Here is a 24326-nt window from a genome sequence, read left to right as displayed (position 1 = left end):
CTGTGCCTGAGAGGATGTGGCACTAACTGAAGTCGATGCCGAGGCGTTAGCTGCCATCCACCCGACAACGGCTTCAATTTGGTCTTCACGCAGCAGCGGTGCACGGCGCTCTCCGACAAAGCTGCGCATGAAGGACTGTTCCCTGCTGAAACTGAGTGACGACGAGTCACCGGCGCCCGCAGCAGGCACAGAATCACCACGTCCTCTCCCTGCTCCTCTCCCTGCTCCGCGCCCACGCCCACGTGCCTTACTCCCTGCCCTCTTCATCTTGGTTGACAGATAAAGATAAGCAGAAAAGTACTAAGGCCTTAGTGTGCTTATTCCTGTAATGCTCCTCCTAACAGGTGTAAGAAACACTAATGTTGTAAATTGTGGACTAAACTTTATTATTTTTCAAATGTGGCCTACACAAGTGTAAGTTGTGTTTGGTGAACTTAACCTTTTTTTTGGTGCAGATCGGGCTACAGAGCTAGTTTAAATCACACGGAGACCGTGCAGACAGCCGTAAACGGCGCTGCAAGGCCAAGAAACCCTCCTCTAGGTTATCCTATATAGTGTTTTTCCACTATTTAGCTGGATACAAGTGGAAAGACACTAATAGGAATTTTTTTTTTCAAATTTTAAACTGGCTGCACTATTTGAAAAAAAGGAAATTTTTTTTCAAGGTATGAGGCAGTAACGCACCCTGAGCTGAATCCAACCGGCTATGGCTGCACACAGACTACAGGGCGAGCTGGGCTCACACGGAGACCGTGCAGACAGCCGTAAACGGCGCTGCAAGGCCAAAAAACCCTCCTCTAGGTTATCCTATATAGTGTTTTTCCACTATTTAGCTGGATACGAGTGGAAAGACACTAATAGGAATTTTTTTTTTCAAATTTTAAACAGGCTGCACTATTTGAAAAAAAGGAAAATTTTTCTCAAGGTATGAGCCAGTAACGAACCCTGAGCTGAATCCAACCGGCTATGGCTGCACACAGACTACAGGGCGAGCTGGGCTCACACGGAGACCGTGCAGACAGCCGTAAACGGCGCTGCAAGGCCAAAAAACCCTCCTCTAGGTTATCCTATATAGTGTTTTTCCACTATTTAGCTGGATACGAGTGGAAAGACACTAATAGGAATTTTTTTTTTCAAATTTTAAACAGGCTGCACTATTTGAAAAAAAGGAAAATTTTTCTCAAGGTATGAGCCAGTAACGAACCCTGAGCTGAATCCAACCGGCTATGGCTGCACACAGACTACAGGGCGAGCTGGGCTCACACGGAGACCGTGCAGACAGCCGTAAACGGCGCTGCAAGGCCAAAAAACCCTCCTCTAGGTTATCCTATATAGTGTTTTTCCACTATTTAGCTGGATACGAGTGGAAAGACACTAATAGGAATTTTTTTTTTCAAATTTTAAACAGGCTGCACTATTTGAAAAAAAGGAAAATTTTTCTCAAGGTATGAGCCAGTAACGAACCCTGAGCTGAATCCAACCGGCTATGGCTGCACACAGACTACAGGGCGAGCTGGGCTCACACGGAGACCGTGCAGACAGCCGTAAACGGCGCTGCAAGGCCCAAAAACCCCCCTCTAGGTTATCCTATGTAGTGTTTTTCCACAATAGAGCTGGAGACTGGTGGAAAAACACTAATAGGAAATTTGAGAAAAAATGTGCAGCAGGCTGCACTAAGAGCAAAAAAGAACAACTGTGTGAGGCAGTGTGAACCCCCCCTGAGCTGAATACAACCGGGTATATGGCTGCACACAGACTACAGAGTGAGCTGCACACACACACACACACAGAGACCTTGCAGAACGCTGTTAAAACAGCGCTGCAAGGCAAGAGCAAGGTGAACAGTGAAGAACACACAGCGTTTTGCTAAATTAGCCTTTGGAAAGGAAAATAAAGCAATTAGCTAGCTCAACTGGCCCTCAGTTAGAACACAGCGTCCTGTCCCTAACTGAAATCACAGCAGAGTGAGCGCAAAATGGCGGCAGCGCTTTTTTATAGTGCAGAGTGACATCATTTCAGCAGCCAATCCAAGCCTTGCCAGTACTTACATGCCCACCATGCTAAACAGGATGTGCCCACACTTTCATTCATTCCTCATTGGCTGCTGCGTTCAATTTGAATTCTGGGAACTTCCGATTCCGGTATCCGATACGCGGGAAGTATCGGAATTCGGTATCGGAATTCCGATACCGCAAATATCGGCCGATACCCGATACTTGCGGTATCGGAATGCTCAACACTAATGACAAAGGATAATACACCACCAGATACGATATTCCTTCTCCTAGACCACCACTCCAGACCGAGATCACCAGGCACAAGACACAAGCTATAATCGTCGATGCCCAAAGTTCAGCAGAACTATTTAAAGGCAGAGGGCGTGACCCAGCCTCCAATCCGAGTACCAGCTAGATTAACCCCGGACAACCTAGATAAAATCTAGCCGGCGCCACTGAGCGCATAGTGGACGAATGCGGAATTACCGCTGTCTGTCGGACGCCCTAGTGTGAATAGCGTCCGACATGACAGTACCCCGCCTTCTACGAGGGACCCCAGGGCCCTCACGACTTATAGGACCCGGCTTGTCCAGATGGCGGCGGTGAAACATACTGACCAGCCGGTCCGCATGCATGTCCGAGGCTGGTACCCAAGACCTCTCCTCAGGCCCATAACCATGCCAGTGTACCAGGTACTGTAAAGTGCGGCGCACTACTCGAGAGTCAACCACCTTGGAGACTTCAAACTCTAAATTGCCATCCACCAAGACAGGAGGTGGCATCGGCGCCGCGTCCACGCAATTCTGAGCAACCCTTCTCAGAAAACACATCCGCGAAATCCAGCAGTGACTCAGGAATGCTAGGAGTCACAGCGGACACACATGTGGCCAGGCAATTCTCCTGGCAGAATTCGCTCCACTGGATTATGTCCTGAGTTTTCCAGTCAATCACCAGGTTGTGCACAGATAACCATGGAAAACCCAGAACCATTTGTGCAGGAAGATTACTGGGCACCCTACATGTAACCTGCTCAGAATGTAGGACCCCAATGTGGAGTTTAACCTCAGCCACAAACTCAGTAATCTCCCCTGTGGGAGAGGGGTGGCATTGATGGTGACCACCCGGATAGGATGAGGCAATTTTTCGACCGTGAACCAGGCCGTGCACGCAAACTCCTCATCAATGAGATTAGTGGCCGAACCACTATCCACAAAAACAGTGATTGCCAGCTCTCTGCCAGCGACAATAACTCTGGCAGGAAGCATATATTGAGAGACCACCATGGAGGATATGCATAAGCTCAGATTGGCCTCCTCCACACCCTCTGAGCTTAGTAGTTTTCCGCCGTTGCGCTTTTTCTTTGAAAACAAAGGACAAGCATTTACATAATGCCCCTTTTCACCACAGCAAAAACAGTCCCTACTTCCTGAGCGAGGGGGCTTGATGATGCGACACCCCTGCGATTTGCATAGGCTCCGTGGGCTCACCTGCAGCAACCTCACGTGCACCTACGACCTCCCCCAAGGGCGGCATCTCTAGCGCCCCCTGACGCAAACGGCGATCAATGCGAACAACAAGACTCATGGCAGACTCTAGAGAAGCAGGAGTCTCATACATCAGAAGGGCTTGTTTAACCCTTCTCGAAACCCCACATACAAACTGACTCCGCAGCGCCAGGTCATTCCATTATGTGTCCACCGCCCAGCGACGAAATTCAGAACAGTAATCCTCAGCCATTCGCTCCACCTGGTGGAGAGCGCGTATCTTAGATTCTGCTAAAGCCAGTCTGTCAGGATCATCATAAATGAGTCCAAGAGCAGAAAAAAAACTCTCTACTGAGTTAAATGCAGCTGAATCAGAAGGTAATGAAAACGGCCATTTTTGCAGGTCTCCGTTCAGTAATGACAAAACCAAGCCCACACGCTGAGCCTCATTACCTGAGGAAAGCGGGCGCATACGAAAATACAATTTGCAAGCTTCACGGAAAACAACAAATTTACTGTGTTCTCCAGCAAAGGGATTTTTGGCTCTGCAACTCTCCCTGCAGTTTCCACTTGCGCATTTGATACCACAAGACCCTGTTGCTGAACTGCCCCCTTCAATTCAGAGACCTGTAAGAACAGCGCCTTCAACTGGCGGGTTATGGAAGTCATGGGATCCATGACATAAAAAAAACAAACACTTTTTTTTTTTAGAAAGTAGGTACTCCAGCTCAGATAAAAAAATGAAGTCTTTATTGATCCAAAATGGTTAAAACACAGTCTTTACAGTCGGTGGACCAGACAGGTGTTTGTAATAGTTATGGCAATGCGTTTCGACCTAGATCGGTCTTACTCATGCCTGTGTCACAATACAAATGAGAGCTATATATATAGTGAAGGATCTGCCCTCTTAACATCACATGATTTCATACGGAAGGTCCTGCAAGCATATATATACATTTAACATACAAATTAAAAAAATAACACTAAACAATTAGCAATAGTGATACAATATTTTGTTTCGTTTGTTTAAGCCTTTGGGAAAGCGAGTGTTTAAATTATAAATCCAAAACGCCTCTCTTGTGAGTAGGCGTCTCTTAATATCTCCTCCTCGATTAGGCAGGTAGATTTTTTCAATGCCATGCACTTTAAAAGATGAAATGTCCCCATTATGTATCGTAAATAAATGTCTTGCAGCCATTGATACATTTCTATTAGTAGTATTGCACATATTGACATCTCTAAGGTGCTCCGTTATGCGTGTTTTCAGTTTACGCGACGTGCAGCCTACATAAGATATTTGACACATAGTACAGTCTATTTTGTAAACTACATTTTTCGTATGACAGTTGATAAAGCTGTTTATATTATAACTCTTAGTTTTATCGGAGTTCCAAAATTTACTCCCCAGCTGCGCATGGGCACATGTACTGCACGCTGCGGTACCGCATCAAGAGAATCCTTTACAATCTAACCAGGTATTAGACTTAGATCCAGTTTTGGGCTGAAGTGAATTCGGGGCAATTATGTCACCAATCGTTTGAGCCCTCCTTGCAACTACATTTACTCCATTCTGTAGCAAGTGTAGCAATGTATCATCTTCATAAAGAATGGGTAATCTTTTATTAATGATTTTTTTTAATCAAATTAAATTGAGGGGAAAATTGTAAACATAAATGTAAATTATTTGCATGTTTTTTATTTTTATTGTTTACACAAGTGCTAGTTTTCATAGGGACTAATAAGTCCTCTCTTTGTTTTTTTCCCACTATATTCATAGCCCTATCTACTGTCCAATTCGGATAATTCCTAGCTTTAAATTTATTTTTCAATTCATGGAATTCTGTCAATTTGTCCTCTTCTTTGCTACAATTTCGTTTCAACCTAGTGAACTCCCCTACTGGTATGGATTTTATAGTATGGGCTGGGTGACTACTGTCACCGTGTAAAATTGTGTTGCCACTAATTGGTTTTATATGAGTTCGACTAGTGATTTCTTCGCCAGCAGTACCACTCAATTCTAGGTCTAGGAAAGAAATATATTTTTGGTCCTGAACATATGTAAATACAAACTGACTCCGCAGCGCCGGGTCATTCCATTGTGTGTCCACCGCCCACCGACGAAATTCAGAACAGTAATCCTCCGCCATTCGCTCCACCTGGTAGAGAGTGCGTATCTTAGATTCTGCTAGAGCCAATCTGTCAGGATCATCATAAATGAGTCCAAGAGCAGAAAAAAAACCTCTCTACTGAGTTAAATGCAGCTGAATCAGAAGGTAATGAAAACGGCCATTTTTGCAGGTCTCCGTTCAGTAATGACAAAACCAAGCCCACACGCTGAGCCTCATTACCTGAGGAAAGCGGGCGCATACGAAAATACAATTTGCAAGCTTCACGGAAAACAGAACTACAAAAAGTAAATGCTGTTTTGGTGAAAGGATGATCAATAGAGTGAGGCGCATTTCCTTGCCCCCAATAAACCTAGGACAAAGGCCAGCCAGGCATCCAGCAGATATACTTTTAAACTTGACAAAAGGAAAGACAGGCAGATATATGAATGGAGTCTCTTTACTTCAGCCACACAGAGCTTCATGCTTTCTACAATAGTTACTTGTTTTGCTCCTACAGAGGAATAACGCTGTTGAGCCAGCACATCACACCAGATCTTAACTGTCCCGAGTCAGCTATCAGAAAAGTTTACTTAAAGGGGTTGTCTGCTTAGAACAACTTATACTAATCCACAGGATAGATGATAACTTATTGATCTGTGGGAGTCCAATCGCAGGGACCCGCACCAATCAGCAGACCAGGGAACTTTTATCCCCATTGGAATAGAGTAGTAATACACATGCTCCACTCCTGCTCCATTCATTCCCTATGGAGTTGCGGAGCAATGCAATCAGTTTTTCCCATCAGCCCCACAGTGAATGAATGGTCCAGTGTCTGACTTGCTACACCATTTTGTAGAGGGGATATCCAAGAAGTATTGTTTCTCCTTGCGGAGATTGACATGCTAAGCATGCCGAGATGAGGAGCTTTAAAGCCGCAATGCTCCTCTGGGTATATTATTATTATTATTTATTGTTATAGCGCCATTTATTCCATGGCGCTTTACATGTGAGGAGGGGTATACATAATAAAAACAGGTACAATAATATCGAACAATACAAGTCACAACAGGTACAGGAGGAGAGAGGACCCTACCCGCGAAGGCTCACAATCTACAAGGGATGGGTGAGAATACAGTAGGTGAGGATAGAGCTGGTCATGCAGCGGTTGGTCGATCGGTTGTTACTGCAGGTTGTAGGCTTGTCGGAAGAGGTGGGTCTTCAGGTTCTTTTTGAAGGTTTCGATGGTAGGCGAAAGTCTGATGTGTTGTGGTAGAGGGTTCCAGAGTAGGGGTGATACGCGAAAGAAATCTTGTATACGATTGTGGGAAGAGGAGATAAGAGGGGAGTAGAGAAGGAGATCTTGTGAGGATCGGAGGTTGCGTGTAGGTAAGTACCGGGAGATGAGGTCACAGATGTATGGAGGAGACAGGTGTCACGGGAGTACTGGGTAGACTAAGGCTGGTTACCCGGGCCCCTGTGATATCCCTCAGGCTAGGAAAACCCTGTCTGACCCTCTCTCAGAAGTTACACTAAAGGTGTGCATGTCTGGGCTGCCAGGCCTGACCCTGTCTCCTGTTTCACGCACCACGCCGCAATCACACAGGAATACACGAAAATGTGCACAGGGCAAAACAAATACAAATATAAGAAGGAGAAATATGACAAAGGATAATACACCACCAGATACGATATTCCTTCTCCTAGACCACCACTCCAGACCGAGATCACCAGGCACAAGACACAAGCTATAATCGTCGATGCCCAAAGTTCAGCAGAACTATTTAAAGGCAGAGGGCGTGACCCAGCCTCCAATCCGAGTACCAGCTAGATTAACCCCGGACAACCTAGATAAAATCTAGCCGGCGCCACTGAGCGCATAGTGGACGAATGCGGAATTACCGCTGTCTGTCGGACGCCCTAGTGTGAATAGCGTCCGACATGACAGTACCCCGCCTTCTACGAGGGACCCCAGGGCCCTCACGACTTATAGGACCCGGCTTGTCCAGATGGCGGCGGTGAAACATACTGACCAGCCGGTCCGCATGCATGTCCGAGGCTGGTACCCAAGACCTCTCCTCAGGCCCATAACCATGCCAGTGTACCAGGTACTGTAAAGTGCGGCGCACTACTCGAGAGTCAACCACCTTGGAGACTTCAAACTCTAAATTGCCATCCACCAAGACAGGAGGTGGCATCGGCGCCGCGTCCACGCAATTCTGAGCAACCCTTCTCAGAAAACACATCCGCGAAATCCAGCAGTGACTCAGGAATGCTAGGAGTCACAGCGGACACACATGTGGCCAGGCAATTCTCCTGGCAGAATTCGCTCCACTGGATTATGTCCTGAGTTTTCCAGTCAATCACCAGGTTGTGCACAGATAACCATGGAAAACCCAGAACCATTTGTGCAGGAAGATTACTGGGCACCCTACATGTAACCTGCTCAGAATGTAGGACCCCAATGTGGAGTTTAACCTCAGCCACAAACTCAGTAATCTCCCCTGTGGGAGAGGGGTGGCATTGATGGTGACCACCCGGATAGGATGAGGCAATTTTTCGACCGTGAACCAGGCCGTGCACGCAAACTCCTCATCAATGAGATTAGTGGCCGAACCACTATGCACAAAAACAGTGATTGCCAGCTCTCTGCCAGCGACAATAACTCTGGCAGGAAGCATATATTGAGAGACCACCATGGAGGATATGCATAAGCTCAGATTGGCCTCCTCCACACCCTCTGAGCTTAGTAGTTTTCCGCCGTTGCGCTTTTTCTTTGAAAACAAAGGACAAGCATTTACATAATGCCCCTTTTCACCACAGCAAAAACAGAGTCCCTACTTCCTGAGCGAGGGGGCTTGATGATGCGACACCCCTGCGATTTGCATAGGCTCCGTGGGCTCACCTGCAGCAACCTCACGTGCACCTACGACCTCCCCCAAGGGCGGCATCTCTAGCGCCCCCTGACGCAAACGGCGATCAATGCGAACAACAAGACTCATGGCAGACTCTAGAGAAGCAGGAGTCTCATACATCAGAAGGGCTTGTTTAACCCTTCTCGAAACCCCACATACAAACTGACTCCGCAGCGCCAGGTCATTCCATTATGTGTCCACCGCCCAGCGACGAAATTCAGAACAGTAATCCTCAGCCATTCGCTCCACCTGGTGGAGAGCGCGTATCTTAGATTCTGCTAAAGCCAGTCTGTCAGGATCATCATAAATGAGTCCAAGAGCAGAAAAAAAACTCTCTACTGAGTTAAATGCAGCTGAATCAGAAGGTAATGAAAACGGCCATTTTTGCAGGTCTCCGTTCAGTAATGACAAAACCAAGCCCACACGCTGAGCCTCATTACCTGAGGAAAGCGGGCGCATACGAAAATACAATTTGCAAGCTTCACGGAAAACAACAAATTTACTGTGTTCTCCAGCAAAGGGATTTTTGGCTCTGCAACTCTCCCTGCAGTTTCCACTTGCGCATTTGATACCACAAGACCCTGTTGCTGAACTGCCCCCTTCAATTCAGAGACCTGTAAGAACAGCGCCTTCAACTGGCGGGTTATGGAAGTCATGGGATCCATGACATAAAAAAAACAAACACTTTTTTTTTTTAGAAAGTAGGTACTCCAGCTCAGATAAAAAAATGAAGTCTTTATTGATCCAAAATGGTTAAAACACAGTCTTTACAGTCGGTGGACCAGACAGGTGTTTGTAATAGTTATGGCAATGCGTTTCGACCTAGATCGGTCTTACTCATGCCTGTGTCACAATACAAATGAGAGCTATATATATAGTGAAGGATCTGCCCTCTTAACATCACATGATTTCATACGGAAGGTCCTGCAAGCATATATATACATTTAACATACAAATTAAAAAAATAACACTAAACAATTAGCAATAGTGATACAATATTTTGTTTCGTTTGTTTAAGCCTTTGGGAAAGCGAGTGTTTAAATTATAAATCCAAAACGCCTCTCTTGTGAGTAGGCGTCTCTTAATATCTCCTCCTCGATTAGGCAGGTAGATTTTTTCAATGCCATGCACTTTAAAAGATGAAATGTCCCCATTATGTATCGTAAATAAATGTCTTGCAGCCATTGATACATTTCTATTAGTAGTATTGCACATATTGACATCTCTAAGGTGCTCCGTTATGCGTGTTTTCAGTTTACGCGACGTGCAGCCTACATAAGATATTTGACACATAGTACAGTCTATTTTGTAAACTACATTTTTCGTATGACAGTTGATAAAGCTGTTTATATTATAACTCTTAGTTTTATCGGAGTTCCAAAATTTACTCCCCAGCTGCGCATGGGCACATGTACTGCACGCTGCGGTACCGCATCAATAGAATCCTTTACAATCTAACCAGGTATTAGACTTAGATCCAGTTTTGGGCTGAAGTGAATTCGGGGCAATTATGTCACCAATCGTTTGAGCCCTCCTTGCAACTACATTTACTCCATTCTGTAGCAAGTGTAGCAATGTATCATCTTCATAAAGAATGGGTAATCTTTTATTAATGATTTTTTTTAATCAAATTAAATTAAGGGGAAAATTGTAAACATAAATGTAAATTATTTGCATGTTTTTTATTTTTATTGTTTACACAAGTGCTAGTTTTCATAGGGACTAATAAGTCCTCTCTTTGTTTTTTTCCCACTATATTCATAGCCCTATCTACTGTCCAATTCGGATAATTCCTAGCTTTAAATTTATTTTTCAATTCATGGAATTCTGTCAATTTGTCCTCTTCTTTGCTACAATTTCGTTTCAACCTAGTGAACTCCCCTACTGGTATGGATTTTATAGTATGGGCTGGGTGACTACTGTCACCGTGTAAAATTGTGTTGCCACTAATTGGTTTTATATGAGTTCGACTAGTGATTTCTTCGCCAGCAGTACCACTCAATTCTAGGTCTAGGAAAGAAATATATTTTTGGTCCTGAACATATGTAAATACAAACTGACTCCGCAGCGCCGGGTCATTCCATTGTGTGTCCACCGCCCACCGACGAAATTCAGAACAGTAATCCTCCGCCATTCGCTCCACCTGGTAGAGAGTGCGTATCTTAGATTCTGCTAGAGCCAATCTGTCAGGATCATCATAAATGAGTCCAAGAGCAGAAAAAAAACCTCTCTACTGAGTTAAATGCAGCTGAATCAGAAGGTAATGAAAACGGCCATTTTTGCAGGTCTCCGTTCAGTAATGACAAAACCAAGCCCACACGCTGAGCCTCATTACCTGAGGAAAGCGGGCGCATACGAAAATACAATTTGCAAGCTTCACGGAAAACAACAAATTTACTGCGTTCTCCAGCAAACATCTCAGGTAAAGGGATTTTTGGCTCTGCAACTCTCCCTGCAGTTTCCACTTGCACATTTGATACCACAAGACCCTGTTGCTGAACTGCCCCCTTCAATTCAGAGACCTGTAAGAACAGGGCCTTCAACTGGCGGGTTATGGAAGTCATGGGATCCATGACATAAAAAAAAAACACTTTTTTTTTTTCTTTTTGGGCCGATTATAATGTCACGGGAGTACTGGGTAGACTAAGGCTGGTTACCCGGGCCCCTGTGATACCCTCAGGCTAGGAAAACCCTGTTTGACCCTCTCCCAGAAGTTACACTAAAGGTGTGCATGTCTGGGCCGCCAGGCCTAACCCTGTCTCCTGTTTCAGCCCTAAGCTGAAACCACCTCCCGCCACCCAGTGAAGAGACCACACACCAATCCCCACAGAAAGCACAGACAGGGAAAACTGAAAAACGCACCACGCCGCAGTCACAGAGGAATACACGAAAATATGCACAGGGCAAAACAAATACAAATATAAGAAGGAGAAATATGACAAAGGATAATACACCACCAGATACGATATTCCTTCTCCTAGACCACCACTCCAGATCGAGATCACCAGGCACAAGACACAAGCTATAATCGGCGATGCCCAAAGTTCAGCAGAACTATTTAAAGGCAGAGGGCGTGACCCAGCCTCCAATCCGAGTACCAGCTAGATTAACCCTGGACAACCTAGATAAAATCTAGCCGGCGCCACTGAGCGCATAGTGGACGAATGCGGAACTACCGCTGTCTGTCGGACGCCCTAGTGTGAATAGCGTCCGACATGACAACAGGTTGTGGATGGCTTTGTACATCATGGTTTGGGTTTTGTATTGGAGTCTCTGGGCAATGGGGAGCCAGTGAAGGGATTGACAGAGGGGAGAGGCCAGGGAATAGTGGGAGGACAGGCGGATTAGTCAGGCAGCAGAGTTTAGAATAGATTGGAGGGGTGCGAGAGTGTTAAAGGGGAGGCCACAGAGCAGGAGGTTGCAGTAGTCAAGGCGAGAGATGATGAGGGCATGGACTAGGGTTTTTGCAGATTCTTGGTTGAGGAATGAATGGATTCGTGAAATATTTTTGAGCTGAAGTCGGCAGGAAGTGGAAAGGGCTTGGATATGTGGTTTGAATGAGAGATCAGCGTCAAGGATTACCCCGAGGCAGCGAGCTTGTGGAACTGGGGAGAGTGGGCAGCCATTTACTGTAATGGATAGGTTCGTTGGGGGGGGTCGCGTGAAATGGGGGAAAGATAATGAATTCTGTTTTGTCCATGTTAAGTTTGAGAAATCTAGAAGACGGATGAAATAGTGGACAGACATTGAGGGATTCTGGTTAGTAGGGAGGTGATATCTGGTCCAGAGATGTAGATCTGTGTGTCATCAGCATAGAGGTGATACTGAAAGCAATGAGATTCTATGAGCTGTCCCAGGCCAAAGGTGTAATTGGAGAAGAGCAGGGGCCCAAGGACTGAAACTTCTGGCACTCCTACAGATAGCTGGCGAGGTGAGGAGGTGGTGTGTGAGTGGGAGACACTGAATGTCCGGTCTGTTAGGTATGATGAGATCCAGGATAGGGCCAAGTCTGTGATGCCAAGGGATGAGAGGGTCTGTAATAATAGGGAATGGTCCACCGTGTCAAAGGCAGCCAACAGGTCGAGGAGGAGGAGGACAGAGTAGTGTCGCTTGCTCTTGGCGGTTAAGAGGTCATTGGTGACCTTAGTTAGGGCAGTTTCAGTGGAATGGTGTGACCGGAAGCCAGATAGCTAGATACAGAGGATGGGTCAAGAGAGGGCTTTTTGAGGATAGGAGTGATGGAGGCATGTTTAAAGCTTGGGGGGAAAACACCAGTTGCTAGAGATAGGTTGAAGAGATGGGTTAGGGTTGGGATGAAGACTGTGGTGAGGTTTGGGATGAGGTGGGATGGGCTCGGGTCAAGTGCACAGGTGGTGAGATGCGATCTTGAGAGTAGAGTGGAGAGTTGATCTTCTGTAATGGTGGAGAAGTTGGTTTTGGAGGTGGAGGGCTGGGAAGTCGGGAGGAAGGGCTCTGGGGGTTGTTGACCAAAACTGTCTCTGATGCTATCAATCTTCTGCTTGAAAAATGAGGCAAAGTCTTCAGCAGAGATAAGTGGGGAGGGAGGAGGTGCTGGGGGACGGAGGAGAGAATTCAAGGTGTTGAATAACTGTTTAGGGTTGTGAGACAGAGAGGATATGAGAGATGAGAAGTAGGTTTGTTTAGCTGTGGCAAGTGTGGTCTTGAAAGTAGTGAGGGACTGTTTGAATGCGATGAAGTGCTCGTTGGAGTGGGATCTTTTCCATCTGCGCTCAGCAGCCCTGGAAGCTCGCCTCAGTTCTTTGGTCAGGCTGTTGTGCCAGGGCTGTCTGTTGATTTTGCGAGCTTTGGTATGTGTAAGGGGGGCAGCAGATTCCAAAGCTACAGCTATTGTGGTGTTATATAGAGCGGCAGCGTCATCCGCATTGTGTATGAAACTTATGTCTGTGAGAGGGAGGAGGGATTCAGAGAATGAATGTAGGTCAAGATGTTTAAGATTTCTGCGAGGGTGTGAAAGTTTGTGGGGTAGGGACTGTAGACATGGAGTGGAGAGAGATGAGAATGTGAGAAGGTTGTGGTCAGAGAGTAGAAGAGGTGAGTTAGAGAGGTTAGATAGGGAGCAGAGGCGGGTGAAGATGAGGTCCAGTGTGTGACCATCTTTGTAAGTGGCTGCAGAAGACCATTGAGTGAGGCTGAAAGAGGAAGTGAGAGATAGAAGTTTAGTGGCAGCTGAGAGGGAAGTGTCAATGGGGATGTTGAAGTCGCCCATGATGATAGTTGGGATGTCCGCAGAAAAGAAATGAAGTAGCCAGGTGGTGAAGTGGTCAAAGAAGGTGGTGGCTGGCCCAGGGGGTGGTAAATGACAGCCAGTTGGTGGTTGGAGGGGGAGTAGATGCGCACAGAGTGCACCTCAAAGGAAGGGAGGGTAACAGAGGGTGGCAGTGGGATTGGGATGAAGGAGCAGTTATCTGACAGGAGAAAACCAACTCCTCCGCCACGCTTGCTGCTGGGGCAGGGTGTGTGAGAAAGGTGGAAGCCACCGTAAGAGAGTGCAGCAGGGGAGGCTGTGTCAGAAGGGGTGGGCCAGGTTTCGGTGATGGCGAGGTAGGAAAGTTTGGTAGTAACAAAAAGATCATGGATGTAGGAAAGCTTGTTGCAGACAGAGCGAGCGTTCCACAGAGCTCCTGTTAGTGGGACTGGGGAAGTGGGGGCTGGGCGAATGGGTATAAGGTTAGAGAGGTTACGGAAGTTTGTGATAGAGTGTGGATGGGAGGTAGAAATGACTGTGGGAATATTGTGAGGAGGACCAGGATTTGGAGAGATGTCGCCAGCAGTGAGAAGGAGCAGAGAAAGTGTTAGCAGGTGGTAGAAGGAGAGGGCATGAGGGGGCTGCCTGTGCTTTGAGACAGAGGATTGTATGTTAAGGAACAGTTCTGAGGAGGAGGTGAGATGGATGGGGAGGATTGAAGAGGAGATGAACAGTTCCTTACTTGGTGTGGGGATTGGGGGAGGTAGCAGAAAGTGAAGGATTATAGGGGTGAAAGTGAAAACAAACAGGAACATTGTTTACAGTGACTGGCCAGTTACCTTCAGTTCCCTTCAGGTTCAATTCAGGTTTTAATTCTACTGTAATCCACACTTTTAGGACACACTTCTAGGAATCACACTGCAGACTAAAGTCATTGCAGACTTTTGCTATGCAATATATGGAAAACTAAGTGCGTTCAGGTGTGAAGCAGAGAGGAGTGGTCTCTGCTCATCTTGGTCAGAGAATTAAGAGTGGACCAGATGCATACAATCAAGCCTGAGTAAACAAAGTCATAAATATCACAGGGTAAGCTGGGGTTAGCTGAAAGGCATACCATGTGAAAGCTAGGAGCAGAGGGAAGACTATGTGCAAAGCTGGGTGATGTACTATGTGCACTTCATAGACAGACAGCAGGAGAGCTGGCTGGATGAGCATACCATGTGAAAGCTATATGCTAATTATGCAAATTGTCTCTTCAGGGAGGAAGAGAGCTACGACTCTAGTGGCACCTATTGGAAGGTAGCAATCCTACAAGTCAATGGTGACCCTTTAATGAGCCTTGTCACATGAGTTAGGATAAAAGCCAAACCAGAATCTCAATTTGCAGACACTGAGTTTCGGGGTACCACCCCTCGTCAGTGCAAAGCGGAGATTTGGTTTGGCTGTGTGAGAGGTGTTAGACCGTTATCCAAGAAGTATCGTTTCTCCTTGCGGAGATCGACATGCTAAGCATGCCGAGATGAGGAGACTTAAAGCCGCAATGCTCCTCTGGGTAATATGCTAATTATAGAAAGGATAAAAATTCTCAGTTGGCAATAAAACTTTCCCCATCGCAGACACACACCAATCAGCAAGTTATTATAACCTATCCTGTGAATAGGAGATAAATTGTTTTAAGTGGACAACCCCTTCAAAGGGGTGTTGTCTCACTTGCAATCTTCAGGAAAGCACCACTACTCTGCCTCCAAGATTCCTGATTGCCGATGGTATGAATGCCTCCAGCCAGAACCGGGAGCTATTTGGTGCTGGCCAGTTTCCTAGGCAAAGATCACATAAGTATCTGTTATCTGTTTGTATGTATTAATATAAGGTGCTAATGAAAATCAACAGGCCTGTTCACATCGAGGTGTTTTCAAGTCCATTTTTCAAAAACGCTTCATGTGCTATTTTGATCCATTTTTCTGATGGAATACGTCCATCAAATTCTACAGGGATATCTCTCCCTTAGATAGTGAATAATTTGTCATTTTGGGAAAACCCCTTTAAAGGTGATCTTTACTACCGGACCACCCCAGCTTAATAAATTCCAGATCCAAATTAAAATAAAAACTGTGTGTACTCATCTACGGTAGCGACAACATTCCAAAGATGTTGGAGTCACTGTTGCAAAAGAGTGATGTGACTTGTTTGGCTGCAGGCAATCAGCGTTTTCTCGTCAGCCGCAGCATTTACTATTGGATCAGCGCGGTTGTCCACCCTGTCGGAATGTTAATGAGCTGCAGCTAAAGAGCGACTGCACACAAGAAGTTACGTCACCAGGAACAGTTGCGCCAACATCACTTGAATAGCACCGCTGCAGAAGGTGAGTATCGATTGTTTTTATTTTAATTAGGATCCGGAATTGATTAGGTTGTGGTTGTCTGGTACTGGACATCCAGGAACTGTATGATGGACTTAAAAAACAAACAAACAAACAGCATAATGAAGGGGGGACGACAGGAACAAAATAAGAGCAATAGCTAGCCACTTTTGAAATGATGACAAGTCCTCTTTAAGTCTATGCAGGAGAAGTGAGCAATATAAGGATACAACAAAGTATTTTATTACAAAAGGGATTCCTTACAATAAAATATATGACATCTATTACCATGAAGATGAAGAATATGCGATTGTGTAAGCTATACAAACAGTAGAGAACAATTGTTTACTTCTTGCTATTCTTCTTTTTTTGCTCAGTCACAGTTGTAGACATCATGCAGGTTGCTGCGCACCAGTATATTTGTATTCCGCACACAGCCGTGCCTACTAGTCAGACACTGCCTCCTCTCCTCGCACTGCTGTATGTGCTTGTGACTCTACAGCCCTCTATCTTGGCACTGGTACTGGCAGAATTGTTACAACCTGTACATTACATTGCCAAATCCATGTATCAGCACAAAAGTCACAAGTGTGATTTGCATTTTTCCTTCTTTCCCTCGCTTATATAAACATGCAGGTAGACACCAGGCATACAAAGAATAGCGTGCACACCTAAAATACCAAAAATAATGATTTTATTAAGTATTAAAAATTTCACACGTCGTGAAAATCCCAAAAGGGCTAGCTCACAATAAGAGCATATAACAAAGTCTTATGCTAAAACCCTGCAAAGTGCTCTGGATGAAGCTGCTCCTCCTATACATAAAACAACTCGGCACAGACGGCAACAACCGTGGCACACGCTGCAAACACGTTTCCTGCAGCGGTGCTCCAGGTGCGCAGAACGTCTGTGGAGAAAATCTAATCTACCCGAAGATTTCATCCATTATAAGTTCATGCTAAAGACATACAATTCGGCCCTTCACGTCTCCAAACAAACCTACTTCAACACCCTCATCACCTCCCTGTCCAATAACCCTAAGCGTCTCTTTGACACGTTCCAGTCCCTACTCAACCCAAGAGAGCAGGCCCCAACCACGGATCTCCGTGCTGACGATCTGGCCAATTACTTCAAAGAAAAAATTGACCACATTCGACAGGAAATCATCTCCCAATCCCCTCATACCATGCACTGTCCTCCCTCCCTCACTACATCTAGTTCACTCTCTGACTTTGAAGCAGTTACAGAAGAAGAAGTAAGCAGGCTCCTTGCATCATCTCGCCCGACCACTTGCACCAGTGACCCCATTCCGTCACATCTCCTCCAGTCCCTTTCCCCAGCTGTCACCTCTCACCTAACAAAAATATTCAACCTTTCCCTCACTTCCGGTATTTTTTCCTCCTCATTTAAGCATGCCATCATACATCCATTACTTAAAAAACCATCCCTCGATCAAAATTGTGCCGCTAATTATAGACCTGTCTCTAATCTTCCCTTCATCTCTAAACTCCTCGAACGCCTGGTCCACTCCCGTCTTACCCGCTATCCCTCAGATAACTCTCTTCTCGACCCTCTTCAATCTGGCTTCCGCTCTTTACACTCTACTGAAACTGCCCTCACTAAAGTCTCTAATGACCTACTAACAGCAAAATCTAATGGTCACTACTCCATGCTAATTCTCTTGGATCTCTCTGCAGCATTCGATACTGTGGATCATCAGCTCCTCCTCACTATGCTCCGCTCCATCGGCCTCAAGGACACCGTTCTCTCCTAGTTCTCCTCCTATCTCTCTGACCGATCCTTCACTGTATGTTTTGCTGGTTCCTCCTCCTCTCACCTTCCCCTTACTGTTGGGGTTCCTCAAGGATCAGTCCTAGGCCCCCTCCTCTTCTCTTTGTATACTGCCCCTATTGGACAAACAATCAGTAGATTTGGTTTCCAGTACCATCTCTATGCTGACGACACCCAATTATACACCTCTTCTCCTGTTGTCACGCCGACCTTTTTAGAAAACACCAGTGATTGTCTTACCGCTGTCTCTAACATCATGTCCTCCCTCTATCTGAAACTAAACCTGTCAAAAACTGAACTCCTCGTGTTCTCTCCCTCTACTAACCTACCTTTGCCTGACATTGCCATCTCCGTGTGCGGTTCAACCATTACTCCAAAGCAACATGCCCGCTGCCTTGGGGTCATCCTTGATTCTGACCTTTCATTCACCCCCCACATCCGATCACTGGCTCGCTCTTCTTACCTGCATCTCAAAAACATTTCTAGAATTCGCCCTTTTCTTACTTTCGATTCTGCAAAAACTCTTACTGTTTCACTTATTCATTCTCGTCTGGACTATTGTAACTCTCTACTAATCGGCCTCCCTCTTACCAAACTTTCCCCGCTCCAATCTGTCCTGAATGCTGCTGCCAGGATCATATTCCTCACCAACCGTTACACCGATGCCTCTACCTTGTGCCAGTCATTACACTGGCTACCCATCCACTCCAGAATCCAGTACAAAACTACTACCCTCATCCACAAAGCACTCCATGGCTCAGCACCACCCTACATCTCCTCTCTGGTCTCAGTCTACCACCCTACCCGTGCCCTCCGCTCCGCTAATGACCTCAGGTTAGCATACTCAATAATCAGAACCTCCCACTCCCGTCTCCAAGACTTTACACGTGCTGCGCCGATTCTTTGGAATGCACTACCTAGGTTAATACGATTAATCCCCAATCCCCACAGTTTTAAGCGTGCCCTAAAAACTCATTTGTTCAGACTGGCCTACCGCCTCAATGCATTAACCTAACGATCCCTGTGTGGCCTATTTAATTAAAAAAAAAAAAAAATCAGGTTCCTCGCATCATGTTCTCATTCACTTTATGCAGTTAATAGCCCTCTGTGTCTGTACTGCTACATACTTAGGCAGTTAACTGGTTCATGCAGCTTTACATGAACACCCGAGCCTTACACTATGGCCGGTCCGAATAACTAAAGCAATTGTTACCATCCACCTCTCGTGTCTCCCCTTTTCCTCATAGATTGTAAGCTTGCGAGCAGGGCCCTCATTCCTCCTGGTATCTGTTTTGAACTGTATTTCTGTTATGCTGTAATGTCTATTGTCTGTACAAGTCCCCTCTATAATTTGTAAAGCGCTGCGGAATATGTTGGCGCTATATAAATAAAAATTATTATTATTATTATATATTGAGCCAAAAGACTTCAAACCAAGACACGAAAACATGGCCAATGGATGTGATGTCAAGCCAAAAAATGAGAAGATGTAAGTTACCAGAAAGAACAATAATAATGTGGTTTCCCAGCCAGGTATAAAGGAGTAAACACAAAAGTAGAAAGGTCTCGATATGTCAGTATGACGCCATGATGCGGGTCTACGTGCCCAATAAATACCTTGCCATTCATTTAAAGGGCGTTGTCTAGTAAAAAAGCAGTTATCGCCTATCCAACGGATAAGAGATATTTTACTCATCAGTTGGGGTACGATTGCTTGTACCCCATCAATCGGCACCACAAGACTCATGTATGGGGACTGCCAGGAAAAAAGTCAAGCTTGGCGATCAGCAGTTCCATCGACAATTAATGGAGCAGTGGTTGAGCATGCGCACTGCCGTTCTATTCTAACGGAAATAAAAGTGCCCCATTTTGCTAATCGGTTGTCACCACCAGACAACCCCTTTAACCTTTTTGGGCATTATGCAACTTTCCAGCCAGGTATTTTGCCCATCTTGTTACCCTACTGATAAAGATTGCCATCCTAGTACACGGGCTGGCAGCTGCTATGGCAGACACCTCACCCACCTGATGTTGGCCAACAGTGATTGGCTAAAAAGTTATGGGGTGTCATTTCCCTTTTTCGTCGTATTCCAATGTTCACAAAAACATGGTCTGCTTAGTTTTTGTGATTGTTTGAAAAAGGTAAACACTGCCTGGCTGGAGGCCAGAGAGCGCCGACAGTGGCTCCATCAGCCTCAGAATAGTGAATGGCTCTGTTCAGACTCCCATCAAAATCCAGTTTTTCAGGGATCCCAATGGAAACCCCCTTGCAGTGCTCCGTGGATGTATGTTTGTGAACCTATCTAAAGCATGGTGCTTGTAAATAGACAATATGCACTTTAGGCTAGGGCTACACATTGTCACATCGTACTAAAATCACATGGCTGCATTGCGACATCACATCTAATGATTTCCTATGGTGCTGCATTGTGACTGCGACACGGTCGCAAATATTTCCGAATTACCGTAATCAGATGTTCTGGCGCAAGTCCCAAGTGACTCACTTCACATAGATTTCAATGCAAGTCACTAGGGACCTGCAACATGTCGCAACTTGGCTTGGCTGTCGCAATGTAGCCCTAGCCTTATAGAGAGTCTGATTTTTGCTACATAATCTGAGAGCAGCATGGTGTATAGACAGAAATTCCAGTGATATGTCACTTAATGAGCTGATGTTTGCTGTTTTGATAAATTCATTGTTTTATCAGCAGGTGATTAACACTATAGAGGACTAGTAAACCTGCTGACATGTAGTCCTCTATATTCATTAGCCACTGATTGGCTTCTTTCTGCCTATGCACAGTGTACACATAAAGTTGCCAATCACTAGTGGGAACGGAGTTATACAGGGCTCAGCATTCAGAGAACTGATATATCTCCAGAAGATATAACTGAGATTTTATTAAACCTATAGCAAGAAATTCAGTAATGGTATGTTCAGAGCTTAAAGGGAACCTGTCACCCCCACCGGCATCAGGGGCTTATCTACAGCATTCTATAATGATGTAGATAAGCCCCTGATGTATCCTGAAAGATGAGAAAAAGAGATTAGATTATACTCACCCAGGGGCGGTCCCGCTGCGGTCCGGGTCCGATGGGCGTCGCGGTCCGTTCCGGGGCCTCCCATCTTCTAACGATGATGTCCTCTTCTTGTGTTCACGCTGTGGCTCCGGCGCAGGTGTACTTTGTCTGCCCTGTTGAGGGCAGAGGAAAGTACTGCAGTGCGCAGGCGCTGGGCCTCTCTGACCTTTCCCGGCGCCTGCGCACTGCAGTACTTTGCTCTGCCCTCAACAGGGCAGACAAAGTACGCCTGCGCCTGAGCATGAAGACAAGAAGAGGACGTCATCCTATGAAGATAGGAGGTCCTGGGCCGCGACACCCATGGGATCGGACCGCCCCCCAGGTGAGTATAATCTAACCTCTTTTTCTCATCTTTCAGGATACTTCGGGGGCTTAACTACAGCATTACAAAATGCTGGAGATAAACCCCTGATGCTGGTGGGCTTAGCTCATCTTCGATTTTGGGGATGACAGGTTCCCTTTAAAGGGAACTTGTCACGCCCCAGGGTGTTTTTAAGTAAAAGAACCACCTTCAGCAGCACTAAGGCTGCATTCTGTGAAGGTGGCTCTTATGTTTCTGATCCCTAGTAACACCGAAATATTAACTTTTATAAATTGCGCCCCATACCTGTATTGAGACCCAGAGGTATGGTGTCTCCCCCTGTTTCAGTTGCCTCCCAGCCGTCCATCATCCCCCTCTTGCGTCTGTGCGCCGCCTTCTGTGTTGCTGTTACATGCCCGGCGCCTGCGCTGTGCCAACAGTGACTTCGGCACTATCTTCAATGGAGCACAGTGACCTGCTCCACTGCACATACGCCAGATTCCCAGCCTTGCAGTGTGAATACATCATAACACACTAGATGTGGGGCCTCTGCAACACACAGGCACAATAGCCTGATGTCAGTTCCCGGGCAGCGTGCACTGCACATGCCCGAGAACTGCTGGAACAGCGCAGGCGCCGGGCATATAACAGCAACACAGGAGGAGGCGCACAGACGAAAGAGGGGGATGATGGATGGCTGGGAGGCGGCTGAAACAGGGGGAGACACCATACCTCTGGGACTCAATACAGGTATGGGGCGCAATTTATAAAAGTCAATATTTCAGTGTTACTAGGGATCAGAAACATAAGAGCCACCTGTGCTGTGGAGTCGTAGTCGAGATGAATCTGTGCTGCACTTTACGTACATGCTCAGTAGTGACCAGTGCTGTGGAGTTGTAGTGGAGATGAATCTGTGCTGCACTTTATGTACATGCTCAGTAGTGAGGCAGTGCTGTGGGGTCATAGTGGAGATGAATCTGTGCTGCACTTTATGTACATGCTAAGTAGTGACCAGAGCTGGGGAGTCATAATGGAGATGAATCTGTGCTGCACTTTATGTACATGCTAAGTAGTGACCAGAGCTGGGGAGTCGTAGTGGAGATTAATCTGTGCTGCACTTTATGTACATGCTAAGTAGTGACCAGAGCTGGGGAGTCGTAATGGAGATAAATCTGTGCTGCTCTTTATGTACATGCTCAGTATTGAGGCAGTGCTGTGGAGTCGTAGTGGAGATGAATCTGTGCTGCTCTTTATGTACATGCTCAGTAGTGACCAGTGCTGTGGAGTCTGAGTGGAGATGAATCTGTGCTGCACTTTATGTACATGCTAAGTAGTGACCAGTGCTGTGGAGTCGTAATGGAGATAAATCTGTGCTGCACTTTATGTACATGCTCAGTAGTGATCAGTGCTGGGGAGTCGTAATGGAGATAAATCTGTGCTGCACTTTATGTACATGCTCAGTAGTGATCAGTGCTGGGGAGTCGTAGTGGAGATGAATCTGTGCTGCACTTTATGTACATGTTCAGTAGTGATCAGTGCTGGGGAGTCGTAGTGGAGATGAATCTGTGATGCACTTTATGTACATGTTCAGTAGTGATCAGTGCTGGGGAGTCGTAATGGAGATAAATCTGTGCTGCACTATATGTACATGCTCAGTAGTGACCAGTGCTGTGGAGTCGTAGTGGAGATGAATCTGTGCTGTACTTTATGTACATGCTCAGTAGTGACCAGTGCTGTGGAGTCGTAGTGGAGATAAATCTGTGCTGCACTTTATGTACATGCTCAGTAGTGATCAGTGCTGGGGAGTCGTAATGGAGATGAATCTGTGCTGCACTTTATGTACATGCTCAGTAGTGATCAGTGCTGGGGAGTCGTAGTGGAGATGAATCTGTGCTGCACTTTATGTACATGCTCAGTAGTGATCAGTGCTGTGGAGTCGTAGTGGAGATGAATCTGTGCTGCACTTTATGTACATGCTCAGTAGTGAGGCAGTGCTGTGGAGTCGTAGCGGAGATGAATCTGTGCTGCACTATATGTACATGCTCAATAGTGAGGCCGTGCTGTGGGTTCGAAGTCGGAAGTCGGGGAAATTGAGGAGTCACAGTTGGTGGTTTGGCTTAACGACTTCTCAGACCTACTCGGAAGTATAAACAGATGCTGAGGAACTAAAAAGACACACTGATGGGAAGGTTAGATTGTGAGCCCCAATGGGGAGGGCGATGAAAATGTCTGCAAAGCGCTGTGGAATTAATAGCGCTATATAACAAACTAAAATAAATATTTTCATGAGTGACCGGCTCCCCTGCCCACCCGCGGCTGACACACATTCCCCTTATGCAAAGTATAGAGAGAACACTGTCAACCAGTTCTGGCGGGTCACTGTCGTCCCGTTCTGCACCTAATAACGTGTCATACATGATGATACATGTTGCTTCTGTTACCAGGACGTAATGTAGTAATACAGATTATCGGCAAATTTGGGTTGTTTGCTTGTGTTTCCAGAACATGATTATGTTTATTTGTATATTCAGAAAAAAGTGGACAGTGCCTTTTCTAGGGTGATCGAACTGGGGTTAAAAATATCGCAACAGCATCCAGGTATGTGCGATCAGTCTGCCACGGCTAAGCTAGATAATAGTATCTCACTATACAAGCACTATGTTGTCCTATGACATAATATATGATGATGACACCACAATTCTATGGTGGGTTATGGTACAGCTTCCACACAGGAGTGTCATGAGAGACAAACAAGTCCACAAACTACAGGTCCATCTTGGCAACTATCGTACAAGCTCAGTAAGCCCCGCAGAATACAGAACGAGGATCACGGCTGAATAATGCCAGTCAGACCACAGCTTGAGATGCTCTGTCATGGCTGGTGACATCACCTGCAGCCTTTCGGAACGGCTGTGATATGAAAGCCAAGCCTAAACGTCAGCATTTTACGGGAAATTCACTAGTCGTCGGGCAGCTGTGCCCCCAGTAAAGGTTGGCATGGTGTGCATCGATAAGCGCCAGAACGTCCAGACCACTCACATCATAATCTGTAGTGCATATTAGTAG

This window comes from Ranitomeya imitator, chromosome 1 (assembly GCF_032444005.1).
Source record: "Ranitomeya imitator isolate aRanImi1 chromosome 1, aRanImi1.pri, whole genome shotgun sequence".
Classification (NCBI taxonomy): Eukaryota; Metazoa; Chordata; class Amphibia; order Anura; family Dendrobatidae; genus Ranitomeya; species Ranitomeya imitator.
This window is presented reverse-complemented; position numbering follows the sequence as displayed.